The 11,675-nt window shown below is 37.4% G+C and overlaps 1 pseudogene; it reads left to right on the forward strand.

Moving 5' to 3' along the window:
* Positions 1 to 884: 884 nt before the first annotated feature.
* LOC103693159 (40S ribosomal protein S6 pseudogene) lies at positions 885 to 1,580 on the forward strand (annotated as a pseudogene).
* Positions 1,581 to 11,675: the final 10,095 nt, after the last annotated feature.

Raw genomic sequence — 11,675 nt, forward strand, 5'->3', positions numbered from 1 at the left:
TTGGCAGAAATTTAGGATTACTCCCAAGATCCTTGCCAGGTTTTCTTTCCTCTCAAAGAGTCTGAGCACATCCTATGGACATGGTATTATATCACTTCTCTGCATGTATAGCAACATATGACAGACAGGCATGTCAAAGACCCACAGCTACTGACTCTGAGTTAATCAATCATGTTAGACTTGATAGTATATTGTCTTTAGTCACTAAACCCTCAGGATCTGAAAATTCAGTTAATGCAGAAACTGGAACAAAAATAGTATATCAACATAACAAGCCCATAGTCATGATTCCTTCTAACAACCAGGGAGCTGAGCAAACATAGCTTCAGTTGAGATTAACTCACAGACCAATACCTTGAACAGAGGTATATCTGCACTGGTGCTAACCAGAGAAACTGTGATTTTGCTTTTAGCTACTGCACTTATGATAATTTGTCATTGTGTCTCTTTGAGAATGATGTTTCCCATAATAAAGCTCAGGTATTAAAGTTTTAGCCTTGTAAAAGTTGGCACCATTTAATGATTATATCAAGTGGATGCTAACTTCAGTGGGTTCCAATGTTTTTGAATTTGTATGAAATAGGATTTAATTAAGGCCTCGTTGAAGCAAGGGCAGGGCAAGAGCATGCCTTTGAAGGTAATATGTTGTCCTCAGCCTCTTCATCCCAGTCCTTCTGAAATACCCCATCTCCTTCCAGCTCTGCTCTTTGCCATGGCTTTCTGTCTGAACAAATAGCGTCCCCTAAGTAACTTAGCCCAGTGTTTTTAACTGAGACCTTTGAAATTGGGTCAAAAAATAACTAACTCCTTCCTATTTTAAGGAGTTTTATTACAGCAATTAAAATCTGACAAACACGGCCCCCTAGGTGGTCAGCTGGGTCAAGATGAAGTTGAATATCTCCTTCCTGACTGCTGCCTCTCAGAAATTCATTGACGTGGATGACGAATGCCAGCTTAGTATGTTCTATGAGAATTGCATGTTCACAGAAGTAGCTGCTGATGCTGTTGGTGATGAGTAGAAAGAAGGGTTATGTGGTCCGAATCAGAGGTGGGAATGACAAACAAGGTTTTCCCATGAAACAGAGTGACCCATGGCAGAGTGTGCCTGCTGTTGAGTAAGGGGCATTCTTGTTATAGACCAAGGGGAACCAGAGCGAGGAATCTCAAGTCTGTTCGTGTATGCACTGTGGATGCCAATCTGAGTGTTCTCAACTTGTTTATAGTAAAAAAAAAAGGAGAGAAGGAGGTTCCAGGACTGACAGATACTACTGTGCCTTGTCAGTTGGGACCTAAAAGAGCTAGTAAAATCTGAAAGCTTTTTAATCTCTCCAAAGAAGATGATGTCTGCCAGTATATTGTCAGGCAGCCCTTAAACAAAGATGATAGAAGCCCAGGACCACAGCGCCCAAGATTCAGCGTCTTGTTACTCCCCATGTCCTGCAAGACAGATGCTGACCTATTGCTCTGAAGAAACAATGCACTAAGAAAAACGGGAGGAGGCTGCTGAATATGCTAAACTTTTGACCAAGAGAATGAAGGAAGCCAAAGAAAAGAGCATTAGTATGGAAAAGCATTATTAGTATGGTATATCATATGAAATCATAAGTGAGAGTTTATAGTTATCCCTATAAATGATGGAGTTATTATATAAATGATAATTCCATATACTATAGAGTGGCATATGATTATTGATTTTATTCCATTTATAGTCATGTTCTCAGAACATAACAGACAAGGTAATCAAACACAAGAAGTCTAAAGTCAATAACATAGACCAAATTTGTATTTGAAAATAATATGTGACCCAAATCCCATGGGAGAGAGAACTGGACCCTCAGAAGTGCAGGCACTTGTGGAAACTCAGAGGAGACAATTAGTTTCTGCCCACATTCTTGACCCAAAAGGAAATCATCTAGTGCCATCTGTGCCCCCTGGGCACCGGGACATAGGAGCATTCACTCACGGGCAGGACCCTTCGGGTTTCTGCTTGCACTGAGAGCTGAAAGCCAGTAACAAGCAGTGCCTACACATCTGAGAGCAGAGCTCTCTCTACCTAGATCTGACTGAAAGAAAACAGGTCTACAGGAGTGCTGACACACAGGCATATAGGATGGTCAAGCACTGTCAGAGACAGCAAGACAAGCTAACACCAGAGAAAACCAGATGGTAAATGACAAGAGCAGGAACATAAGGAACAGAAACCAAGACTACCTGGCATCATCAGAGCCCTGTTGTTCCACAAAAACAAATACTGGATATCCAAGCCCTTAAGGAGGAAACAAAAAACCCTTGAAGAATTATAGGAAAACACAATCAAACAGGTGAAGAAATTAAACAAAACTATCCAGGATTTAAAAATGGAAATAGAAACAAAAGAAAGCACAAACGGAGATAACCCTGGAGATAGAAAACCTATAGAAGAGATCAGAAGACATAGATGCAAGCATCACCAACAGAATACAAGAGATAAAAGAGAAAATCTGAGAGGCAGAAGATACCTTAGAAAATATTGACACAAGCATCAAAGATAATTTAAAACGCAAAAAGCTCCTAGCCAAAAACATCCAGGAAATCCAGGACACAATGAGGAGATCAAACCTAAGGATAATAGGTGCAGAAGAGAGTGAAGATTCCCAACTTAAAGGGCCAGTAAATATATTCAACAAAATTATAGAAGGAAACTTCCCTGACCTAAAGAAAGAGATGCCCACAAACATACAAGAAGCCTACAGAACTCCAAATAGATTGGACCAGAAAAAAAATTCCTCCCATCACATAATAGTCAAAACACCAAATGCACAAAACAAAGAAAGAATTTTAAAAGCAGTAAGGGAAAAAGATCAAGTGACATATAAAGGTAGACCTATAAGAATTGTACGAGACTTTTCTCACCAGAGACTATGAAAGCCAGAGAAAACAGGGAAGATGTCATACAGCCCATAAGAGAACACAGATACCAGCACAGGTTACTGTATCCAGCAAAATTCTCAATTAACATAGATGGAGAAACCAAGATATTCCATGACAAAACCAATTTTACACAATATCTTTCTACAAATCCAGCCCTACAGAGGATAACTCCAACATAAATAAAAGAAACTACACCCTAGAAAAAAGCAAGAAAGTAATCTCCTTGCAATGAAAAAAAGAGAGACACAAACATAATTCCTCCTCTAACAACAAAATAACAGGAAGCAACAATCACTATTCCTTAATATCTCTTAACGTCAATGAACTCAATTCCCCAATAAAAAGACACAGACTAACAGACTGGATAAATAAAGAGGACCCAGCATTTTGCTGCATACAGGAAACATACCTCAGTGACAAAGACAGACACTACCTCAGAGTAAAAGGCTGGAAAACAACTTTCCAAGCTAATGGTCCCAAGAACCAAGCTGGAATAGCCATACTAATATTGAATAAAATCAACTTTCAACCAAAAGTCATTAAAAAAGATAAGGAAGGAAACTTCATATTCATCAAAGGAAAAATCCACCAAGATGAACTATCAATTCTAAATATGTATGCTCCAAATACAAGGGAACCTACATTCATAAAAGAAACCTTGGTAAACCTCAACTTACACGTTGCAACTCACACAATAATAGTAGGAAATTTCAAAACTCTACTTTCATCAATGGACAGACCATGGAAACAGAAATTAAACAGAGACATAGAGAAACTACAGAAGTTATGAACCAAATGGACATAACAGATATTTATAGAACATTTCATCCTAAAACAAAAGGATATACCTTCTTCTCAGGACGTCATGGTACCTTCTTTAAAATTGACCATATAATTAATTGGTCACAAAACAGGCCTCAACAGATACAGAAAGATAGAAATAATCCCATGCATCCTATCAGATTACTACAGACTAAGGCTGGTCTTCAATAACAACAAAAAATGACAGACAGTCCACATATACATGGAAGTCAAACTACTTCCACATCGAACAACACTCTACTCAACGATTACTTTGTCAAGGAGGAAATAAAGAAATTAAAGACTTCTTCAAATTGAGTGAAAATGGCACAACATACCCAAATTTATGGGACACAATGAAAGTAGTGTTAAGAGGAAAACTCATAGCTCTGAGTGCCTCAAAAAAGAAACAAACAAACAAACAAACAAACAAAAACAGGAGAAAGCATACATCAGCAGTTTGACAGCACACCTAAAAGCTCTAGAACAAAAAGAAGAAAATATACCCCAGAGGAATAGAAGGCAGGAAATGATCAAACTCAGGGCTGAAATCAACCAAGTAGAAGCAAAAAGGACTATACAAAAAATCAACAAAACCAGGAGCTGGTTCTATGAGAAAATCAACAAGATGGATAAACCTTTAGTGAGACTAACCAAAGGGCCCAGAGAGTGTATCCAAATTAACAAAATCAGAAATGAAAAGCAAGACATACAACAGATTCTGAAGGAAATTCAAAAAATCACCAGATCTGAGTACAAATGCCTATATTCAACAAAACTGGAAAATCTGGATGAAGTGGACAATTTTATAGACAGATATCAGTTACCAAAGTTAAATCAGGAAAAGATAAACCATCTTAACAACCCCATAATTCCTAAAGAAATAGAAGCAGTTATTAAAATCTCCCAACCAAAAAGAGCCCAGGACCAGGTGGGTTTAGGGCAGAATTCTATCAGACCTTCATATCAATACTGGACAAACTATTCCACAAAAAAGAAACAGATAGAGCACTACTAAATTCCTTCTATGAAGCCACATTTACTCTTATACCTAAATCACACAAAGATCCAACAAAGAAAGAGAACTTTAAACCAATTTCCCTAATGAATATTGATGCAAAAATACTCAATAAAATTTCTGCAATCCGAATCTAAGAACACATCAAAATGATCATCATGATCAAGTAGGCTTCATCCCAGAGATGCAGGGATGGTTCAGTAAATGGAAATCAATCAATATAATCCACTATATAAACAAACTCAAAGAAAGAAACCACATGATTATTTCATTAGATGCTGAGAAAGCATTTGACAAAATTCAGCATCTCTTTATGATAAAAGTCCTGGAAAGATCAGAAATTCAAGGGCCATACCTAAACATAATAAAAGCAATATACAGCAAACCAGTAGCTAACATTAAACTAAATGGAGAGAAACTTGAAGCAGTTCCACTAAAATCAGGGACTACACAATGGTGCCCACTCGCTCCCTACTTATTCAATATAGTACTCCAAGTCCCAGCCAGAGCAATCCGGCAACAAAAGGAGGTCAAAGGGATACAAATAGGAAGGAAGAAGTCAAAATATGACTATTTGCAGATGATATGATAGTATACTTAAGTGACCCCAAAAGTTCCACCAGAGAATTAGTAAGCCTGATGAACAACTTTGGCAAAGTGGCTGGGTATAAAACTAACTCAAACAAATCAGTAGCCTTCCTCTACTCAAAGGCAGAGAAAGAAATTAGGGAAATGATGCCTTTCACAATAGTCACAAATAATATAAAATATCTCAATGTGACTCTAACCAAGCAAGTGAAAGATCTGTATGACAAGAACTTCAAGTCTCTGAAGAAAGAAATTGAAGATTTCAGAAGATGGAAAGACCTCCCATGTACATGGATTGACAGGATTAATGCAATAAAAACGGCCATTTTGCTAAAAGCAATCTACAGATTCAATGCAATTACCACCAAAATTCCAACTCAATTCTTCATAGAGTTAGAAAAAGCAATTGGCAAATTCATTTGGAATGACAAAAAACCCAGGATAGAGGAAAAACTATTCTCAACAATAAAAGAACTTCTGGGGGAATCACCATCCCTGACCTCAAGCAGTATTGCAGAGCAATAGTTATAAAAACTCTATGGTATTGGTACACCGACAGACAGGTAGATTAGTGGTACAGAATTGAAGACCCAGAAATGAACCTATGGTCACTTGATCTTTGACAAAGGAGCTAAAACAATCTAGTGGGGAAAAAGATAGCATTTTCAGCAAATGGTACTGGTTCAACTGGAGGTCAGCATGTAGAAGAATGCAAATCAATCCATTCTTATCACCCTGTACAAAGCTTAAGTCCATTGGATCAATGACCTCCCCATAAAACCAGATATACTCAATCTAACAGAAGAAAAATTGGGGAAGAGTCCTGAACACATGGGCACTGGGGAAATTTTTCTGAACAAAACACTAATGGCTTATGCTCTAAGAAACAACAAATGGGACCTCATAAAATTACAAAACTTCTGTAAAGCAAAGGAGTCTGTCATTAGGACAAAACGGCAACCAACAGATGTGGAAAAGATCTTTAGCAATCCTGTATCTGATAGAGGGTTAATATCCAATATATACAAAGAACTCAAGAAGTGAGACTCCAGAGAATGAAATAACCAAAGAGTACACATGGAAGGACCCATGGCTCCAGCTTCATATGTAGCAGAGGATGGCCTTATCTGGCAAAAACGGGAGGAGAGGCCCTTGGTCCTGCGAAGGCTCGATGCCCTAGTGTAGGGTAATGACAGGTCAGTGAGGTGGGAGTAGGTGGGTTGGTGGGGGCCAAAACCCTCATAGAAGCAGAAGGAGGGGGATTGTAGAGGAGGTTTCCGGAGGGGAAACTGGAAAATGGAATAATATTAGAAATATAAATGAATAAAATATCCAATAAAATTAACCAAAAAAGAGATGCAAATTTGCATTGAAAATAGCCTAATACTGTCTCATGGATGAAAAGACATACTTCAAAAACAGATAAAGGTATCTCTCCATCTCTATAATAATGTTATATATGTTTTTGGGGATTGACTGCTTGTCACTGAAAACAAATTGCTTGATGTGTTCTTCTCTGGAGAAGCCCACCCCTCTCCTGCTCTTGACTTTCTTCAGTTGCCCAATAGTTTTGTTTTTTGTGGTTGTTGATTGTTTTTGTTTTTGTTTTGTTTGTTTTGTAGGCTTGAGACCTCATGGGCTTTCCTCCTCCCATTTGGCACTTACATTGTTGCTATCTTTGTTTTATATGTATGTACATAATTTATGTATGAACAGCAGAGAGAGGGGGGGCATGGATTTGAAGAGGAGTGGGGAGCAATGTATAGACAGGTTTGGAAGAAGGATGGGGAAATGAAAAACAATGTAATTGTAATCTTGAAATTTTCAAAAAATAAACAAAAATCATAAAGAAAAGTCCACCCATGTTGCCATCTTTTGAAACAATGCTTCATTGAATGGAGGGAGATAAGTAGATGTCTCTACAATTCATTGTCAAGACCACTAACTTCAAACAGTAATTACTTCAGACTGGAAGGATGCAACATGCAACAAGGCCAAGTGGATCCTTAGCTGTTCCTGTTACTCATTGCCCCTGGGGAGGAAATGAAGACCCAGCATGAAGACTTGAGGCTACATGGACTCCACAACCAGTTCGCCTGTGTCTAAGTCACCTTCATTATTGTTTGTTATCTTTTTTAATGTTGAACATTTCATGACCATGAAAAACAACTTTAACCCTAGTTCAAGGGAAGTGGTAATCAAAAAAATCTAGGTTAGAAGAGGTTATTTTCTTCTTGGAAATGTTAAAGAGCAATTAGTGAAAACAAATGACTGACTGCTATGGCTTTCTCACATTTTCTGCCTTGACCTATAGCAGTAAGTGTGTTTTCCCTCATTGACCTAGCATACACAGAAAGTTTACAAAACATTCCTTAAGCCTTATTATGCTTGATACACTGACTTTTCCTTTGCTTCCTTTGATTTATTTCCTAGTCTGTATTGCATTATTCTGAGCTGAGCTATTGTCTATGTTACATATGTCTGTCATTCCTCAATTTCAATTTCATGGAGAAAAAAAACAGTAATTTCTGACCAATTATACTGATTCTGGGCCTCCATAGTAGATCAAGACTTAAAATTAGAGACTTCAGCCTGGTATCAAGAAAAAGATGTTTACATTAGATCTTCAGTTTGGTTCTGACTCTGGTATTGTCTGTGCAATCTTTCATAACTCAAATATCTGCCTCATTTGAAATTGGAGAAATGAAAATGATAAAGTCATCAGGTCCATTTACTTCCTATTTCCTATATACCACATCCTTATTAATTAGTGAAAAATTCAAATGAGTCATGCTTATTCAAGACCTTTCAGTAATGAAAGACCCTACAACATTTTTAACTTTTTTCTACACAACAACACAGTAGAGAATCAGAAATTCAAAAACTGCTGCATAAAAAAAATGAGTTCAATTAGACCTAAGCACTTTTAAATTCAGAGCTGACACCTCCCGCATAATCCTTTAGAGAGTGTAGAACTTATAAACACTGGAAAGAAGAAATTATCATGCTATATGTTAAACATGATTATATCTTCTCTTTCCTCTGATGGATGAAACTGTTGTCTTAGTTTAGAAAAAATTATATTAGATCTCATTTTCAGTTTTCACATCAGAAGGGAGGACAAGTGTCTGGGGAGTTTGTCCCCTGCCCTCTCCTCATTTACATCACACTGAAGATGAGATGTTGTGGTTAGGGTAGAGATGGGCTTCAGTATCTCAATCACAGTGCTCGCTCGTCAGGGTTCTGGTTAGTTCTCCTCTTCCTTCCTTGTACGTCCCATCCTATCAGAGACCTTAATGTCCTTGGATTCCCATCATCTAACATGTACTGTGCAGTTACTGCTGTGACTACTGTGGTGGACTGAATGAGGATAGCACCCAGGATTTTATATGTGTGACTATTTGGTCCTCAGTTGGTAGAATGGTTTGGAAAGGATTAGGAGATAGGGCTCTGTGTGTGTGTGTGTGTGTGTGTGTGTGTGTGTGTGTGTGTGTGTGTGTGTGTGTTTGTCTGTAGTGTAGTCAATATTTAATATTAATGTCAGGTTTCTATCCTGCTTTTGATCATTTAGTTCTCAGATAAAAGACACAAATTTTTATATTTCTATTAAGCCTTTAAAACACTAGAGGTGGGCAGATGCATATCCTCTCTGTAAGATATTAGTATCTACTTTTCTATTAATAACCCCAAGTTATAACTTGCTATGGGCCATCTGGGCTGCTCTTAACTCCAATTGTCAAACCCCCGTGGCCATGTTTTCATTTCTTACCTACCCCACGCCATTTTTATTTTCTCCTCTCTCCAGCTTCTTCTCTCACCTCATGGCTCTCCTAAGACCCCAAGCCTAGGAACTGAAATCTCACCTACCTTTTTCTCCCTAGCTATGGGTTGTTGGCATCTTTATTCAACCAATAATTTGAAATGAAGGAGCAAGGTCACATAGCATGACTTGGGTATATATGAGGATTCTCTTGTACCCGAGGCCACTGGAACCAGTATTTATCATTACAATACATAGAAACAGACCAAACCTTAATGTGTGTTTGGGGATGTGTGTAGACAGGGTTTTGAGGATTCAAAGCTTTTAGCCATCCCCAATGTGTTCTCTGTTTCCTGTTTGTGTGTTAGATGTGGGCTCATAGTTTCAGTCACCATGTTTGCTTGTTAGCCGCCATGCTCTCTTCCATGATGTGACAAATTCCTATATGTCTGGAATGCTAAAGTCCAATTAAACACTTCCATCAATAAGTTGCCTTAGTCATGGTGTTTTATCACAGCAATACAAAATGTAACTTACACAACAACAAACAAAATGCAAGCACCATCTGCTCACCTCCGGGCTTACATTAGGCTCCCCTGATGCTTGCATCATGTGAATTTTCCCATCCTGTACTTAATAGCTACTCTTTTATTCAATAAATACATATTTAGACCTTCTCCTATCCTAACGATTCCCCCAGAACCATCACAGCTTGCTACTTAGTTCTCTAGGCTTCCTTTACTGTTTCTAAAAGTTGTCTAGATTTGCGTTTCTACCTTGTTCCTTTCCATGGCTTTAAAATTATGCACTAGCTTTTTGTTCCACAATTTTGGAGGACAATTTTATTCCTGGAATTCTTAAAGTTTTCAGTTAATTATAATATTTTTTGCTGACTCTTTATGGTGTTTTATTATTAGCTTTTGTTTTAAAGTACCTATATCTACCATAGACCTGGTAACAATTTAATCATTGACTTATCCTGAAGATTTTTGGAAATTCTAGTCATATAGCATAACAATACAATATGCTGACTCAGGAATTTTAGGAGGAGACTTTTCCCCAACTCTGAGTCAGGGCCAGGATCAGAGAACCACAAATCTTCACCATACAAATCATTAGGTATTCCATACTTTTCTAGTACCCCACATTCACGTAGAGCAAGCCGCATAACATTTTATGTTTTATATAGTAGTTCAAGGATCTCAATTTTACCTTCATCTTGCATTATTCAAAAACCCTTCTTCCTTGTCTCTGCAAAGCTTAAAATCTAGGAACAAGATTTCAAAAAATGCCCTCTCCAAAGCCATAGCAACCTGTTTTCAAACATGTCTTTCTAAATTTGAAGCTTTTAAAGTTCTTTTGCTTCAGTATGAACTTATAGTTACAAAAGATCTATCTATCTATCTGTCTGTCTATCTATCTATCTATCTATCTATCTATCTATCTATCTATCTATCTATCTATCTACCTATCTATCTATCTACACATACCCTTTTAATACAATGGTAAAATTTTTGCATAACATTATGTATAGCGTAGGCAATATGTTATTTTTATTACTTTTTGCCCTTAGATTTATTAATTTACTTTGTACCATTTCCACATTTTACTTTCAGGTGAAAAGAAATGGGTTATGAATTATTTTTCAAAAACCACTAAACAATAATAACAACCAAAACACATGACCAATAATGCAAATTTTGATAATGGAAATTACCTAGGGAAAACCACTTTATTCAAAGTTCATAGTAATTGTGAAGGGGCAAAAGAAGAGCGTGAATTTGAAAGACATGATGGCCTCCAGTTGAGAGGAATAAATATGCACTGTGGAGTTACTGCCAGGAGGGTACTCACAGGAGTCATAGTCTGGAGAAAGCAGTAGAGATCATGGCATACTAAGTCCAAGCTCATATCTTGGGAACTGTGACCAGCCTGGCAGTTTCATTGCTTCCACACATGCTTTTGAGACTACATGTAAATTACAGGGTGTTTCTTGGTTGTAGATTTCTTAAGTTCTGGACAAAATGTCACATGAATCAATAATAAAGAAGAACAGTATGCATGGCAATGCATTTTAATCTCTCAAGATAACTATAAAATGCTAGACCTTGTGTGTGAGCTATCACATGGTGGCTATTGATACGAGTTCCTTTAGCTTGTACTTTGTAAGGAGATTTTAATATGCTGAAATGTAATTCTGTAACAAAAGACAAGAGTTAAAGTCCGTTGATAGAAAGCTGTGTTGAGAGGACAAATATTGACGGAAGTGATTGTTGCTTTTGTACCATTCCAGAAAAGGCTATTTCTGGTGGGAAGGCTATGATGGTTTGATCCCTGGAGAGAACTTTTGAATCCTAGGAGGGAAGGTAGTTATTCTGTCTGGCTTACTCATGGAGAAACAAAGTGGAATTCTGGTTGACCTTTAAGGCCTGAAAATATTTAAAATGTTTGTTAACCAGTTTTGAATTTTTCCAACATCTGTTCTTGATAAGATTACATGTAGATTATTTTTATAGTTTTTAACCAGGAGACATGAGATTCTCCTTTCTTCTCTTGCTTGGAACAAATTTACACCAGGCTTCTATTTGTTAATGCCAT

The sequence above is a fragment of the Rattus norvegicus genome, chromosome 14 (genome assembly GCF_036323735.1).
Source record: "Rattus norvegicus strain BN/NHsdMcwi chromosome 14, GRCr8, whole genome shotgun sequence".
Taxonomy (NCBI): domain Eukaryota; kingdom Metazoa; phylum Chordata; class Mammalia; order Rodentia; family Muridae; genus Rattus; species Rattus norvegicus.